Consider the following 17,494-nt stretch of genomic DNA (forward strand, 5'->3'; position numbering starts at 1 on the left):
AAGGGGGGGGGGGTCAATTACACCGATTGTGACTAAAAGCACCGATGATGACGTAGGTTAAGTTAGTATTTAGTAGGACTTAGATTAGAACACTAATATTGGAAACTGCAGCGAATACTAACCTTGGCCGGCCCAGTGCCAGGGGCATGCTCCACGGTGTTAGCTCGAGGAGCCTGGCTATTCTAAGTAGGTTTGTATTTTACTGGCACACCTGTGACGCTGCAGTTAGAAGTCATTTCTAGGTTAGATAATTAAATAAATAAAGTAGGTTAAACTAAATTGCCCATTGTTGTAGAAAACTAACCATACTGTAGTAACTTTAAACTGTAGTTCACTAACATAACTGTAATATCAAGCTGCATTATAACTCAATTCTATGTAACAATTAATGGCCCACTAATCACGTTAGGAGGTGGGTTAAATATGTATAATTAGTATTGTTGTGGTAATGAAGAAAAAAAAAGTTCTAGGGGACTGATTACCTCAGATGTTAAGTCCCATAGTGCTCAGAGCCATTTGAACCACCGGCCATTTGACCATCTTCCTCTGTGTGGATGCAAAAACAGTGTCCGAACTCTTACGGGAATCGGCAAAAAGCCGCGAGTAATGAGCATAATGGGCAGGGGCGCTATGAATATAGTGCGGGACGATAAGTTGAGAATGTGGGTCTCACGGGAGGCGTGCAGTCGCGCTATCCTCTGTGTACTCGGTGGCTTATATGGAGCCGGCACGTTAACTGACCGTGTTCGGTTAGAGAGCTGCGTGCTTTTTGTAATAAAAAAAACTGAGTTAAAGAATCAACGATCATCTTGAACGGATGTATTTTGACGTCCGCCCAGACCAAACACAACGAACTATATCGAAAAAAAACGAGATGGATATAGCGTCTGCCATGTAAGCATAAGATCTTGGGTTCGAGTCCCAGGCGGCGCACACATTTTCAACTGTCCCCGTTGACTTATATCATTATATCATTGTGAGTGCGGAGAGAGTCAAACCATGCAGCATATAGTTGAGTGCGACGTACACGGACTTAAGGGAGGAAATCTGATGGACATACATGTGATAAGTGACCAAGCACTTTTGTGGCTGGAAACCCTGAAAATTTTATTGTAAATCATTGTTAATGTTAATTTAAATTTTTATGTTGATGTTTGTAAGTGTATCACGCTTTGCCTGTAGCTGAACGAGAAAATAAATCAAAGCCTGTATGCAGCTAGGTGTATTCATTTCACTGTAATTTCATTCTTGCAAGCTGCATGGTCGCCGATGGTATCTGTTCTTTCGGACATGTAATGAGTATAATGGGCAGGGGCGCTATGAATATAGTGCGGGACAATAATTTGAGAATGTGGGTCTCACGGGAGGCGTGCGAGAGAAGTCCCTGCAGTCGCGCTATGGTCTGTGTCCTCGGTGGCTCAGATGGATCCCGGCACGGTAACTCAGCGTGTTCGGTCTGAGGGTTAGCTACCATCTGTAATTAAAAAAAACTGAGTTAATGGATCAACGATGAACTGAAACGGGTGTCTTGCGACGTCCGCCCCGAGCACATACAACGAACGAAAACGAACAAAATGAGATTAAAAAAAAAAAGATGGATAGAGGGTCTGCCATGTAAGCAGGTTGATCCCGGGTTCGAGTCTCGGTCGGGGCAGATATTTTCAACTGTCCCAGATGACTTATATCAACGCCTTGTATGCAGCTAGGGGTATTTATTTCATTGTAATTTCAAAATGTATATTTAAATTTTCTTGACATACGCAACTCAGACATTCACTTCGTCTTGTACTTGGCGTTTCCGTGGTGTCGCTCGAATTCACGATTGCTGTCGCTGCCAGAATCGACGCATTCTTGGCGTTTTACGGCGCTCAAGATAAATTACGTGACTTTCTGCTCCGTTAATATACTTGGAAAAGTTTATTGCTGGAGTCAGATTTATTCTCTGCGAAGCCCTACGTACACACGGTCTAGATACCACTGGCTATGTTAGACTTCAACGTGCAGTAACCACTCACAGACGATGAATGCACCCATGCTGACTGATGTTCATCGGACACAAAGGCTGGAATTTGCATGCTTGTAGCTCAAATGGTTCAAATGGCTCTGAGCACTATGGGACTTAACATCTGAGGTCATCAGTCCCCTAGAACTTAGAATTACTTAAACCTAACTAACCTAAGGACATCACACACATCCATGCCCGAGGCAGGATTCGAACCTGCGATCGCAGCGGTCGCGCGGTTCCAGACTGAAGCGCCTAGAACCGCTCGGCCACAACGGCCGGCATGCTAGTAGCACAACTGGACGTGCCCTGAGCGGCGACGGATGGCATTTTCAGATTATTCAAGCGCTAGTAGTGGAGGGTATACACAGAGTGTATGGGGGACACGGAATACAGTGTAGTTGCCGAAAAGTTGCGGAAAAGGAACAATTCATCTGACGTCCCAAAGTGCATAACCATTGGACTTTACGTTAAGGGTGGAAGCATTTCCTAAATGGCTAAGTTTATAAACCGTTCGTGTGCTATCCAAAGCCGGCGCCGAGACAGTTGTGGTGCATCACCGGCCGTAGATGGCAGAGGTGAACGTCGGCTACGGTGATGTGTTCAGGCGAATAGACGAGCAGTAGTTGAGCAAATGACCGCCCAGACGATCCAAGTGTCTCCTCAACGATCGTTCAGTGAACGTTGCTGTGCATAGGGCCTCCGCAGCAGACGCCGGGTGCATGCACCCTTGCTGACTGACGTTCATCGGACACAAACTCTGGAATTTGCATGCCAGCAGCACAACTGAACGTCTCCTGAGCGGTTACAGATGGAATTTTCAGATTATTAAAGGTTTCACGCTCCATCGGACAGATGTCCGTTGGCGTATACGGCGGGAAACGTCTGAAAGCAAACACCCTGCAAGATGGTCCAGCCGGAGGAGAGAGCATTATGGGGAATATTATGATGGCATTGCTGGGGGACTTCTTCATTATGGAAAGCACAATGAATCAACACAAGTATGCATCTATCCTTGGGGATCACGTCCACACCTACATGCAGTTTGTTTTTCCTCGTCACGATGAGATCTACCAGCGGGACAGTGCAACGTGTCACCCAGATCTCAGTGTCCGTGCGTGGTTCGAAGAACAACAGGATGAGTTTACCGTTTCCTCCTGGCCACCAGACTCCCCTGATTTAAACCCAATCGACAATCTGTGGGACCTGATCGCTCAAACTATTCACGCCATGGATCATAACCTAGTGCAGCTGGCCACGGTAGTGGAGTCAGCATGCTCCCACATCCCTGTCGGTACTTTCCAGTACCTCACTGACTCTCTTCCTGCACTTCTCGCCGTGATGCACCCTCCAAAAGGCGGTTATTCAGCCTTTTGACAGTGGTCACAGTAATGTGGCTGGACAATCTAAAACAACGCTGAACGATAGACGTACGCTGAAACTGACCTGCTACCTGCGAGACAGAGATTGTAATCTACTTCAAAGTTAATAGTTAATTCTTTTTACTAGTCTAACTTCCTTCAGACAGATCCCTACATTCGAGCAAAGCACTGGAAAATCTACACCGCTAACAGCTCTTACACTGAAGAGCCAAAGAAACTGTTACACCTGCCTAATATCGTGTTAGGCCCCAGCGAGACGCAGAAATGCCGGAACACGGCGTGCCATGGACTCGACTAACGTCCGAAGTAGTGCTGGAGGGAATTGACACCATTAATCCTGCAGAGCTGTCCATAAATCCGTAAGAGTACGGGAGAGTGGAGATCTCTTCTGAGCAGCACGTTGCAAGGCATCCACGATATGCTCAATAATGTTCAGGTGTGGGGAGTCTGGTGGCCAGCGAAAGTGTTTCAACTCAGAAGAGTTTCCCTGGAGCCCCTCTGTACCAATTCGGGACGTGTGGGGTGCCCATTGACCTGCTGGAATTTCCCAAGTCCGTCGGAATGCACAATGGACACGACTGGAAGAAGGTGATCAGACGGGATGCTTACGTACGTCACTGTCACTGTCATCTCTAGACGTATCAGGGGTCCAATATCACTCCAACTGCATACGCCTCACACCATTATAGAGCCTCCACCAGCTTGAACGGTCCCCTGCTGACATGCAGGATCCATGAATTCATGTGGTTGTCTCGATACCAGTACACTTCTATCCGCTAGACAGTATTTGAAACGAGGCTCGTCCGACAAGGCAACAAGTGTTCAGTCATCAAAAGTCCAAAGACGGTGTTGATTGGCCCAGGTGGGGCGGAAAGCTTTGTGTCGTGCAGTCACGAGTGGGCCTTCTGCTCCCAAAGCCCATATCGATGATGTTTCGTTGAATGGTCCGCACAATGACAATTGTTGATGGCCCGCACACTGACACTTGTTGTCCATTTACGGAAGGGTTGCACTTCTGCCACGTTGAATGGTTCTCTTCAGTCGTCGTTGGTCCCGTTCTTTCAGGATCTTTCTCCGGCCGCATCGATGTCGGAGATTCCATGTTTTACCGGATTCCTGATATTCACGATACACTCGTGAAGTGGTCCTACGGGAAAATTTCCACCTCATCGGTACCTGGGATGCTGTGTCCCATCGCTCGTGCGCCGACTATAATACCACGTTCAAACTCACTTAAATCTTGAAAACCTGCCGTTGTAGCATAAGTAACCGATCAAACAACTGTGCCAGACACTTGTTGTCGACCTCAGCGCCGCATTCTGCTTGCCTCCTACAGCCATGTCTCAGTGTTGGGGTTAATCCAAGCACACCAATAAACGTTTCTGAATATATTCGCGGAGCACTTCACTAAGAGTGTCTGGATTCTGGGCGCAGCGGCGATGCCAAGCAGGTTCCTAACGTGTGATGAAAGGAACATTTCAACTGGCGACCGGCGCGCAGGATTAGCCGAGCGGTCTTAGGCGGTGTAGTCATGGACTGTGCGGCTGGTCCTGGCGGAGGTTCGAGTCCTCCCTCGGGCATGGGTGTGTGTGTTTGTCCTTAGGATAATTTAGGTTAAGTAGTGTGTACGCTTAGGGACTGATGACCTCAGCAGTTAAGTCCCATAAGATTTCACACACACACAACTGGCGACCCTATCACTGTTTTTCACACAAGTCCACAAAAACACCGGCTGTCATGTGAATTACTGATTTGTTGTTGTGGAGACTATTGGTGGAAGTTGCTACGAGCCAGTTGAAGATGATTTGCGAATTTTTAGCGATGTACAATTCCAGTACAGGGGTGGTATCTCAGAATCTTCCTGAGCGCAGATGCCGGTGGGGCTCTTAACAATTGACTTCGGAGCAGTGACAAGTTTATCCTGTCTCGCAGGTCAAATTTTTGCTGGCGACCCTTATTTACGCCGGTTTTACATATGCAACAGTGTAGAGAAATAATATTGGACCATTAATAGGCTTTTCTGATTAAATATGTGGAGCCGTACGTCGCGTAATTTTTCTCGTGCGCTGCACATTGCCAAGAACGCGTGGATTTTGCTCGCGACTGTGAGTTCAACTTGGCGTGATGCTACGGGAACTCCGAGGAACGGACGAAGGGAACGCAATAGGAGGCATCACTGGCTGTTTTCTGACCATTCTAATATACAGGGTGTTAGCGAGATAAGGGCAGATATTTCAAGTGATGACTGAGGAAAGCGTATTGAACAACATTGCATCAGTATTTCTTTCATTTTCAAACGATTAATTATGGGTGTTACGAGCAGTATGTTTCTAGGTTCGTTGAGTGTCTCCAAGTACGAGTGGCACAAACAATCCATTAAAGTTATACCAAAGCGCAGTGTCTGTCCGAGAGATCAAACACCAACCGGAATCTGCAGCTTCGAAACATTATTTGTAAATTAAATTGGGATCATTGCCGTCAGCTGGAGCAGGACATTAAGCGGAATCAGCGGCGACGAGCGAAAATGTGTTCCGGACTGGGATTAGAAACCGAGATATCTTGCTTACTAGGCACTTGCGATAACCTCTGCGCCATCCGGGACACAACGTTATCGAAACTGCGCGTACTATCTCGGACGGTCCACGCTCTCACCGAACGCCACCTATCCGCCGTCCTTGTCCACTAGACTCCAGTTCGCTACTCAGAGATTCCCACAGGAAGTCGGACGTATTTGTGCATTCGCACCTGCAGGAAGGCGATTCATTGCCCAGTTAATCTTCTCTGTTATAGAATGCATGACTGACAAGGCTAGCTGGGCTTGTCAAGTAAAGTGGGCAGGGACTGCAGATAGGTGGCGTGCAGTGGGAATGTGGATCGGCCGTGAGGCGTGCCGAGGAGATAGTCTGTGTAGTTGCGATAACCCTGTGTCCCGGATGGCGCAATGGTTACCGCATCTGCCCACTAAGCAAGAGATGTCGGGTTCGAATCCCTGTCCGGTACACATTTTCGCTCGTCGCGTCTGATTTCGCTTAATGTCCCGCTGCAGCTAACAGCAGTGATTCTCCTTTAATTTTGGTCTTGTGTCAAAGCGGTAGGTGGATCAAAGCAAAATGTCCAGACACTCTCTGACCAAAATGGTACTGAAACAGAGGATGACAGACTAAGGGCCGAAATACTAAATGTCTTTTTCCAAAGCTGCTTCACAGAGGAAGACTGCACTGTAGTTCCCTCTCTAGATTGTCGCACAGATGACAAAACGGTAGATACCGAAATAGATGACAAAGGGATAGAGAAACAATTAAAATCACTCAAAAGGTGAAAGGCCGCTGGACCTGATGGAATATCACTTCGATTTTACACAGAGTATGCGAAGGAACTTGCCCCCCCTTCTTGTAGCGGTGAACCGTAGGTCTCTAGAAGAGCGTAGCGTTCCAAAAGATCGGAAAAGTGCACAGGTCATCCCCGTTTTCAAGATGTGCAGAACTGTAGACCTATATATCTAACGTCGATCAGTTGTAGAATTTTGGAACACGTATTATATTCGAATATAATGACTTTTCTGGAGACTAGAAATCTACTCTGTAGGAATCAGCATGGGTTTCGAAAAAGACGATCGTGTGAAACCCAGCTCGCGCTATTCGTCCACGAGACTCAGAGGGCCATAGACACGGGTTCCCTGGTAGATGCCGTGTTTCTTGACTTCCGCAAGGCGTTCGATACAGTTCCCCACAGTCGTTTAATAAACAAAATAAGAGCATATGGACTGTCAGACCAATTGTGTGATTGGATTGAAGAGTTCCTAGATAACAGAACGCAGCATGTCATTCTCAATGGAGAGAAGTCTTCCGAAGTAAGAGCGATTTCAGGTATGCCGCAGGGGAGTGTCGTAGGACCGTTGCTATTCACAATATACAGGGTTATTACAAATGATTGAAGCGATTTCACAGCTCTACAATAACTTTATTATTTGAGATATTTTCAAAATGCTTTGCACACACATACAATAACTCAGAAAGTTTTTTTAGGCATTCACAAATGTTCGATATGTGCCCCTTTAGTGATTCGGCAGACATCAAGCCGATAATCAAGTTCCTCCCACACTCGGCGCAGCATGTCCCCATCAATGAGTTCGAAAGCATCGTTGATGCGAGCTCGCAGTTCTGGCACGTTTCTTGGTAGAGGAGGTTTAAACACTGAATCTTTCACATAACCCTACAGAAGGAAATCGCATGGGGTTAAGTCGGGAGAGCGTGGAGGCCATGACATGAATTGTTGATCATGATCTCCACCACGACCGATCTATCGGTTTTCCAATCTCCTGTTTAAGAAATGCCGAACATCATGATGGAAATGCGGTGGAGCACCATCCTGTTGAAAGATGAAGTCGGCGCTGTCGGTCTCCAGTTGTGGCATGAGCCAATTTTCCGCGGGCTTCGCGTGAAACTTGCCCGCACGCGTTCAACCGTTTCTTCGCTCACTGCAGGCCGACCCGTTGATTTCCCCTTACAGAGGCATTCAGAGGCTTTAAACTGCGCATACCATCGCCGAATGGAGTTAGCAGTTGGTGGATCTTCGTTGAACTTCGTCCTGAAGTGTCGTTTCACTGTTATGACTGACTGATATGAGTGCATTTCAAGCACGACATACGCTTTCTCGGCTCCTGTCGCCATTTTGTCTCACTGCGCTCTCGAGCGCTCTGACGGCAGAAACCTGAAGTGCGGCTTCAGCCGAACAAAACTTTATGAGTTTTTCTACGTATCTGTAGTGTGTCGTGACCATATGTCAATGAATGGAGCTACAGTGAATTTATGAAATCGCTTCAATCATTTGTAATAGCCCTGTATATAAATTACCTTGAGGATAACATCGGAAGTTCACTGAGGCTTTTTGCGGATGACGCAGTAGTAATTCGAGAGGTTGTAACAATGGAAAATTGTACTGAAATGCAGGAGGATCTGCAACGTATTGACGCATGGTGCAGAGAATGGCAATTGAATCTCAATGTAGACAAGTGTAATGTGCTGCGAATACATAGAAAGAAAGATCCTTTATCGTTTAGCTACAATATAGCAGGTCAGCAACTGGAAGCAGTTAATTCCATAAATTATCTGGGAGTAGGCATTAGGAGTGATTTAAAATGGAATGAGCATATAAAATTAATCGTCGGTAAAACAGATGCCAGACTGAGATTCAATGGATGAATCCTAAGGAAATGCAGTCCGAAAACAAAGGAAGTAGGTTATAGTGCACTTGCTCGCCCACTGCTTGAATACTGCTGACCGGTGTTAGATCCGTAACAGATAGGGTAGATAGAAGAGATAGAGAAGATCCAACGGAGAGCAGCGCGCTTCGTTACGGGATCATTTAGTAATCGCGAAAGCGTTACGGAGATGTTAGACAAACTCCAGTGGAAGACTCTGCAGGAGAGATGCTCAGTAGCTCGGTACGGGCTTTTGTTGAAGTTTCGGGAAAATACCTTCACCGAGTAGTCAAGCAATATATTGCTCCCTCCTACGTATATCTCGCGAAGAGACCATGAGGATAAAATCAGAGAGATTAGAGCCCACACAGAGGCATACCGACAATCTTTCTTTGCACGAACAATACGAGACTGGAATAGAAGGGAGAACCGATAGAGGTACTCAAGGTACCCTCCGCCACACACCGTCAGGTGTCTTGCGGAGTATGGATGTAGATGTAGATGTAGAATTTACATATAATCCATTAAAGCCCTGGGCAGCAGGTCTGGTACTGAAGTGCGGATACGTGCAGGCGAAATAATGGTCTAAACTGACAGGCGTAGTCCACTTCGCAGTACAGTTACGATCGTGCAGAAAACATCAGGCAGCAAATTAAATAATGTGTTTGCAGGGTGACTGCCAGAGGTAGAGAAAGAATAACTTTCACACTGAAGTTGGTACATATTAAAGTACCACTATCTGCAACTTTATCCCTAGCATCCTGTATTTGCCATTGTGTTTAGTAGCTACACTCCTGGAAATGGAAAAAAGAACACATTGACACCGGTGTGTCAGACCCACCATACTTGCTCCGGACACTGCGAGAGGGCTGTACAAGCAATGATCACACGCACGGCACAGCGGACACACCAGGAACCGCGGTGTTGGCCGTCGAATGGCGCTAGCTGCGCAGCATTTGTGCACCGCCGCCGTCAGTGTCAGCCAGTTTGCCGTGGCATACGGAGCTCCATCGCAGTCTTTAACACTGGTAGCATGCCGCGACAGCGTGGACGTGAACCGTATGTGCAGTTGACGGACTTTGAGCGAGGGCGTATAGTGGGCATGCGGGAGGCCGGGTGGACGTACCGCCGAATTGCTCAACACGTGGGGCGTGAGGTCTCCACAGTACATCGATGTTGTCGCCAGTGGTCGGCGGAAGGTGCACGTGCCCGTCGACCTGGGACCGGGCCGCAGCGACGCACGGATGCACGCCAAGACCGTAGGATCCTACGCAGTGCCGTAGGGGACCGCACCGCCACTTCCCAGCAAATTAGGGACACTGTTGCTCCTGGGGTATCGGCGAGGACCATTCGCAACCACCTCCATGAAGCTGGGCTACGGTCCCGCACACCGTTAGGCCGTCTTCCGCTCACGCCGCAACATCGTGCAGCCCGCCTCCAGTGGTGTCGCGACAGGCGTGAATGGAGGGACGAATGGAGACGTGTCGTCTTCAGCGATGAGAGTCGCTTCTGCCTTGGTGCCAATGATGGTCGTATGCGTGTTTGGCGCCGTGCAGGTGAGCGCCACAATCAGGACTGCATACGACCGAGGCACACAGGGCCAACACCCGGCATCATGGTGTGGGGAGCGATCTCCTACACTGGCCGTACACCACTGGTGATCGTCGAGGGGACACTGAATAGTGCACGGTACATCCAAACCGTCATCGAACCCATCGTTCTACCATTCCTAGACCGGCAAGGGAACTTGCTGTTCCAACAGGACAATGCACGTCCGCATGTATCCCGTGCCACCCAACGTGCTCTAGAAGGTGTAAGTCAACTACCCTGGCCAGCAAGATCTCCGGATCTGTCCCCCATTGAGCATGTTTGGGACTGGATGAAGCGTCGTCTCACGCGGTCTGCACGTCCAGCACGAACGCTGGTCCAACTGAGGCGCCAGGTGGAAATAGCATGGCAAGCCGTTCCACAGGACTACATCCAGCATCTCTACGATCGTCTCCATGGGAGAATAGCAGCCTGCATTGCTGTGAAAGGTGGATATACACTGTACTAGTGCCGACATTGTGCATGCTCTGTTGCCTGTGTCTATGTGCCTGTGGTTCTGTCAGTGTGATCATGTGATGTATCCGACCCCAGGAATGTGTCAATAAAGTTTCCCCTTCCTGGGACAATGAATTCACGGTGTTCTTATTTCAATTTCCAGGAGTGTATTTACAAGTCCCCTGCCAGTGCAGTCTCGAAGGTAGCTACTTGTGTTATTTAGAAGACTTGTGTTATTTAGAAGACCGCTGGAGGCGAAGTTTCCGCCGTTTTGTGGCGTTACTACCATGGAGAAGCCTGCGCATGCGCCTCCGTCACGCCTCAAACTGCAGCCAGCTGGTGCTCACGTAGCGGCCGTTAGCGCATCCTGTGTGACGTGGGGAGCGCCGCCGGCAACTCTGCAGGTGCCTGGCCGCAACCTTTACAGCCCGGGGACCTGCTCGGCATGGAGTGCGTGCCCCGTCTCAGCCTTCCCTGCCAGCCGGTGCCGTAATGAATTCCTGGGCCCCTCCTGCACGGGACGAAACACAACACCGCACGAGAACAGGTCTCCAGATCAACCTCACTTCCTGCTGTCTTATTTCCCTGGTTTTAATTATCGCGCAGCTGCTAGGCATTACGCTGCAGCCGGATACAAAAACGGTGATCAACAACAGCTTCTCATTAGGTACTGTATGGAAACGTGTTCCGAGCAAGTAGAAACGGCCTCGGGAAACGGGCGGAAATTAAGTCACCCCCTTCTTCCGATGAACCTTCGCCACTAATTAATTTACTGACACAGTAATTATCCCTTATACCGTTAACGTGGGGGATACTTCTGTTTCTTCAATTAAGGGGCTCCGGAACGCCCTATACTTGCAATGTTAAAATAACGCTTATAAATTACATCTTTCCTCACAAAGTATTTGAGGTAGGAAGTTGAACTTTTTACAGATTATTTATTGGAATATTGGCTACCACTTAACACAGGGATTTTACAAAATTTTAGTTCAGTTATTAAAGATAATTTTTTTCAATTGTAATGAAAATTCACAATATTTTTTTGCAATTTTTTATTTATATATTCAAAAATATACAGTTTTTTGGAAAAAGGCTGTGTTAAATTATGCAGAAGGTACTGTGTAACATTTACTGAAAGTTTGAAACAAATATGTTTGGAAGATCCTTAGAAAAATGTAATTAGTATGAGAAAATAAAAGTTTTGGGAATCGAGCGACAAAGATTGGATTAACTTTTTTGTGCATTCCAGGTCCATAGCATGGATTATCTTCATCCTCTGCAAACTCCTCCTCCAGCTTCCTCTTGTTCCTCCTCCTGTTTACTCTTGCTTGTATTTCTAGACTCTTTACAGCCCTGTCTGCAGCCCGAAGGCGTTCCTTGTCTAAAGCAAGCATCGCTCGTACCATGTTACAATGTTATTATTTACAGTAATAACACATACCTTTGGCTTTCCAACATTTCTCCTTTTCTTAAAAGCCTTCAGAGGATTTCTAATAACTTTACTTTTACTCATTATTATACTTCAACAAAACAGAGACTCAAGAAACAGAATTAATTACGAATATTTTCGAGATAATGACAGAATAAATAAACATGAAACAATCGACAATCACACCAGCGATATATATTGAACCATCACAGGTTAGCCACAACACATACTTTATCTCACATCACTAAAATGTACCTGATGAACACGGACGTTAATAATAACACCATTTGACAGCAGTTTAATAGCGCCACAGTGGGTCACGCCCATGTAGAACACATTTCAAAAAAAATTTAAAAATAGTTGTAGTCTTCGGAATCGAATAAATTATATATCTATTAAAAGGTAATAGTCTGCAGATTCAGAAAACGCAAAAAAGTAAAAATTGAACTTTTCATGATTTTGAGCCTTTCCGGAGCCCCTTAATGTTTGTCAGAAACTTATTTTAGTACTCTCAGCGAGGAGGCTGCAAAACTAAAGTGATATGAGGACAAATGTGGTTCCAGTGACACTTAAGCAATTAAATATATCTTGAACTTAACTGAACTTTGTAAATCTATAAAAGATCTATAAAAGTCTCCCACTGCGTTTTTCTGTCGTCATGTTAAAGACAATCTCAGGAACTACTTCAGGGATTCTGATACGGTTTCCACTAACAGATGAAGTAATTTACCACGAAAGTTTGCATATATAGGCTGAGTCTGGATGAAAGGTACATGCCTTGAAGCGCGATAATATTAGTGACTGCGAGCAAAGAACTTCATAGGAGATATGCCCCCGTCCGAATTGTTTCCGAGATAGTACACATCGAATGTACATTTTTATTTATTTTCTTTATTATTCAAACATAGTCGCTGTTTGCAACGTACCACAGTAGTGTACAGGAAGTTGAGACGAACAGTTTCATAAAGGACATTTGTGGTCCATTAAGTCGGCAAACTGGCCTAAGCTACAGCCTATACGCGTCGTGCGACATTTTCAGTATTCTCGCGCTTTCTTTGCCCAAACTGTTAGACCTAGACAAAAAATGAACAGGGTATTTTCTCTAGGTGATATAACGTAGTTTAATTTTTTACTATGGCACATTTTCGTTGGAGGGTGCGGTTTTCGATTTATTCAATAAAAACGTACGGGAGTGAATTAAATGTGTTCTGCTTCGGAAACCATCCGGGATGAGGTAAATGTCCCGATGAAGAATCAATTGTACTATCGCCTATCAAATCATATACCTTTCCTCCAGAATCACGCTGTATAGACACTTAGCGTGTAGCTCCTTCGTGCTACTCGTTCGAAGGTGAGACGGTTCGCTAGTGCGAACATAATTTTATATTTAGTTGCAGAGACACAGTACTAGTCACCGTAGTGTTTCACTATTTACAGATTCAAAAATTAGCTTACCGTACGTGCGCCTGATTACTCATCGTCAGATAGCAGCACATGAGATTTTCATTCTGCAGCGGTGTGTGCGCTGATATGAAACTTCCTGACAGATTAAAACTGTATGCCGGACTGAGCCTTGAACTCGGGACCTTTGCAGAACTAGCACTCCTGGAAGAAAGGATATTGCGCAGACATGGCTTAGCCACAGCCCAGGAGATGTTTCCAGAATGAGATTTTCACTCTGCATCGGAGTGTGCGCTGATATCAAACTTCCTGACATATTAAAACTGTGTGTCGGACCGAGACTCGAACTCGGGACCTTTGCCTTTCGCGGCCAAGTTTTAATCTGTCAGGAAGTTTGATATCAGCGCACACTCCGCTGCAGAGTGAAAATCTCATTCTGGAAACATCCCCTGGGCTGTGGCTAAGCCATGTCTCCGCTAACACAGATTTACTCAATCAGGGAAGGTCATCCGTTTCTTACATGACAAAAAAATGTCGCTGCTAGCAGTTTCTTCGAAGTGTCTGCTAACATTGATGCAACAGACTGATGAAACTTCTCATTATATGATACTGCTGCCTGTAGTTTCATTGTTTCCAAACACCAAAGTCTTGAAAAACGAGAAGAGACGGACTGAGTGCCGAGTTCTTGAGAACTGCGGGATTTGAAATGCAAAGAGCTTCGTTCCTTATACGTGTTTGTAATTGCGTGGAGTCAATTAAAAGCAGACGTTCCTAGACCGTGTGAGCGGGGCTGGGAAGCGCCTACGTGACACGGAGACGCAATTACCGGGGGGCAGAGTAAAGAGTAACTTGGCGGTGAATGCAGTTGGCATTTGTCTGGTTGTGCGCTTGAGCAATAACAGGTCTCGCTTTTGAGAATTGCAAGCGCCTTTCTAAGTAGGTGCTATCCCGAGCGAGAATCGATAGCTCCGACGCCGGCCAGTTAAGGCGAGGTATTCTCGCAGATTCGTTCCGCTGAGTACAATGAACAACCAGACTGCCAGAGCGTGGAGTACATCGTAAGCGATGCCGTACTCGCAAGCCAAAACTGTCATCAGGCGTCCGGTTAGAATGAGCTGCAGAAGGCTGTGTTAATAGTTGTAAAAATATGTGCGCATCTTCGTATGTTATTACGTACTTTACATAAATCGTTACTGGCTTGAGACCTCTAAGTCGGACCTGGGAGATCCTCCAGTGTATTCCGACACTGATAAAAAATCCATCGCCGTAACTGCGGCATCCACTTCTTATCTTCAGACTGTTCCACTGTGCCCTGTAATTAACTACGAAACCTTCCCGTCTCCTTTATATCTCTTTTGTTACGCAACCTTCCCTTCTACAATAACCTATGAAACCTTCCCTTAGGATTTCTATCTCTTGCTTAATAATAACAAGTGAAATCTTTCTTTTGAAATTAATTCATCTTTCTCAATCTTCACACACAAATTTAAATGCTGCTTATTAAAAGTGATTTTCTGAACATAGAATGTGTCGTCGTCGTGGCCCTCAGTCGTTACCTGCAATAACCCAAAACTGTTCCATACCTTTTTTACTGTTATTGGATCGCCATCTGACTGCTACATCGAACTGCGACGTGAATATACTTACTCTGTTTTACTATGCTCTATTAGCTGCTGGTGGGCTCTCATAATAAGTGGCTGTATTTATTACCAAAGCTGACGTTATTCTTTAAAAGCAAAGCTGACGTTATTCTTTAATTAATTTGACTGAAGTTACGTAATTCGTAGTTAAACTTTTTCTTGACAACAATAACATTTTGCAAAGTTTTACATTGATGGTTTTTGGGATGAATTATAATCAGTAATGCAATATTGCTGACAAAAATTAATTATATTCTGAATGAAATGATTTTAGAAACGTTCAAATGGGACTTACTTTTTACAACAATCTTACACGAAGCATTGCGCAAACATACCTTCAGTAGTCTTGAGTTTCTCAAAAAAATAATTCAATAATATTAGTTCCTCTTATTATAATAGTTAGCTGATGTCTCTGTACATCCGTTTATAATCTTTTGTAAATCATTGCCTGTGGCTGGCAGGCACACCGCTCCTCTCAACCTCTCGCTTCAGACCTGCTACCGACTCGCTTCACTTCTCGCTTACTACTGACATCCTACGGACGCTAAAGTGCGGTCTCTTCCGCCAACAATGCTTTCTGGTGCAGACAATCCCTGCTACCATTACAAAATGTATCAATGCGCGGTCTCTCCCGCCCTTTTTACAATTATACCAGTGTGCGGTCTCTCCTGCCAACAATACTTTGGTGCAGACATTCCCTGCTACCACAATTATTTCCAACATGACAAATATTCATTATTCCTACTTAATCCTATTAATAAAATATAAACACCTTTCATAAATTGTGGTTTGACAATAGACAATAGAAATATACACGTCTTACAACGACAAACATCGGTAGTCTTTTTAAGGAAACACATTTATCCCAAGTGAGTTAGGAAAGGTGTATATAATCCAGGTTAATGTAGCTGAGAAAGTGAGCCATTTCATTCACCCACATGCAATAAGGTCGTAGTGCGTTGTTGATTGTAATAAATTCATGGGGTAGTATGACCAGGCCTACAAGACCGGTTCGCACGCTTTCAAAGGGCCACCCTATATACGGGCACCGGATTCCATTATTTCCTTCCTTCATTTCCACTGGCGCTCGGGGAAAGTAAATGAGAAGCACTGAAAGAAAAGTATCGTAGTTGTCGAGAAGCCACGTTCGGCAAAATTATACAGGATAAGAGACCCATGTAGACAGTCTTTTATCCGTCACTGAAGACTCGAATGGAGTAGGAAAGAAAATCAATAAGACCGGTACGATGTACCCTCTATGTGCCATAAGTATAAAAGCAAGTGGGGAGTGTTGCATTTCTTTTTCATATTGGTCCAGCAGGTCCCGACAAATTTCGATACGACAAGTTCCTTGTTCTCCTGTAAGCATCCGCAAGACCCATCTCGCACAGACTTCGCGGTAACCAAGATGTTGCAACATTGTTTCCAAGGTATTACAGCTGACATTCAGCTTTACACGCAATTCTCTGGTGGTTATCCGCCGATCAGCACGGATGACTCGCAGGGTCGACCGGGCAGTGGCTTGTCATGCCCACCCTTTTCACCACCTTGAAAACGCCGTATCCATCGTCTCACATTGCTCACGTCTAGTATATCGTCTTCATACACCTTTAGCAAGCGTCGATTGATTTCCATTGGCGCAATTTCGTCAGCACTGAGGAATTCAATCGACATCGCTGTTTTATAGGCGCGTCCGTGTCAGACTCAATTTTGGAACACTGATCTGCTGGTGCCTACAACTCAGAACAACGGAACCATCTGCAAATGAAAGAGGAAAGTTCAAACATTAGAACTGCACCAACGACTTCAGGCGCGGACAGCCAAAGTCACCAAAAAAAAAAAGATAGAAGGCATTACTTTCGGAACGACCGTCGTAGTTTTCTGAAGATTTCAAGCGTCTTGCATACTGTCCAACGCCTTTTCTAGATCGCTGTGTGAAAATTTTTTGATTTCTCTTAAGTCTTCTTTCTGTTATCAGGTACATCCGACGCCAGATAATACAAAAAATATAAAAAAGCTTCGCTCGCTGCCTTTGTACGCCATCTTGGTAGTAAGTGTGGCCTTCTCGCTGCTTTGCCAGGAGCCAGCCGTTGCCGAGAGACGGGTAGTCGCGTGTTTGCCCTTGGCGAGCTGCTCATGTTTGTGTTTCGGCGGCTGTTTCCATCCTCAGATAAACACGGCTCTTTCCGCGGGACGCACAGCCTCCCTCAAAGTTCAGTGGCTGCGAACACCTGTGTGTGTGAGAGTCGGCAGACACAAGGCCGCCGTTCAGAGCGTAGTTACGTACGAGACGGACTCTTATCTGCGCCGCGACAAGCAGTCGTACCGGCTGTGTAATCCCTCACCTCCTACCTTGCAGGAGCGCCACGCATAAACGGCGGCGAGAAGAGCACAGGC

The sequence above is a fragment of the Schistocerca cancellata genome, chromosome 9, assembly GCF_023864275.1.
Source record: "Schistocerca cancellata isolate TAMUIC-IGC-003103 chromosome 9, iqSchCanc2.1, whole genome shotgun sequence".
In the NCBI taxonomy this organism is placed as follows: Eukaryota; Metazoa; Arthropoda; class Insecta; order Orthoptera; family Acrididae; genus Schistocerca; species Schistocerca cancellata.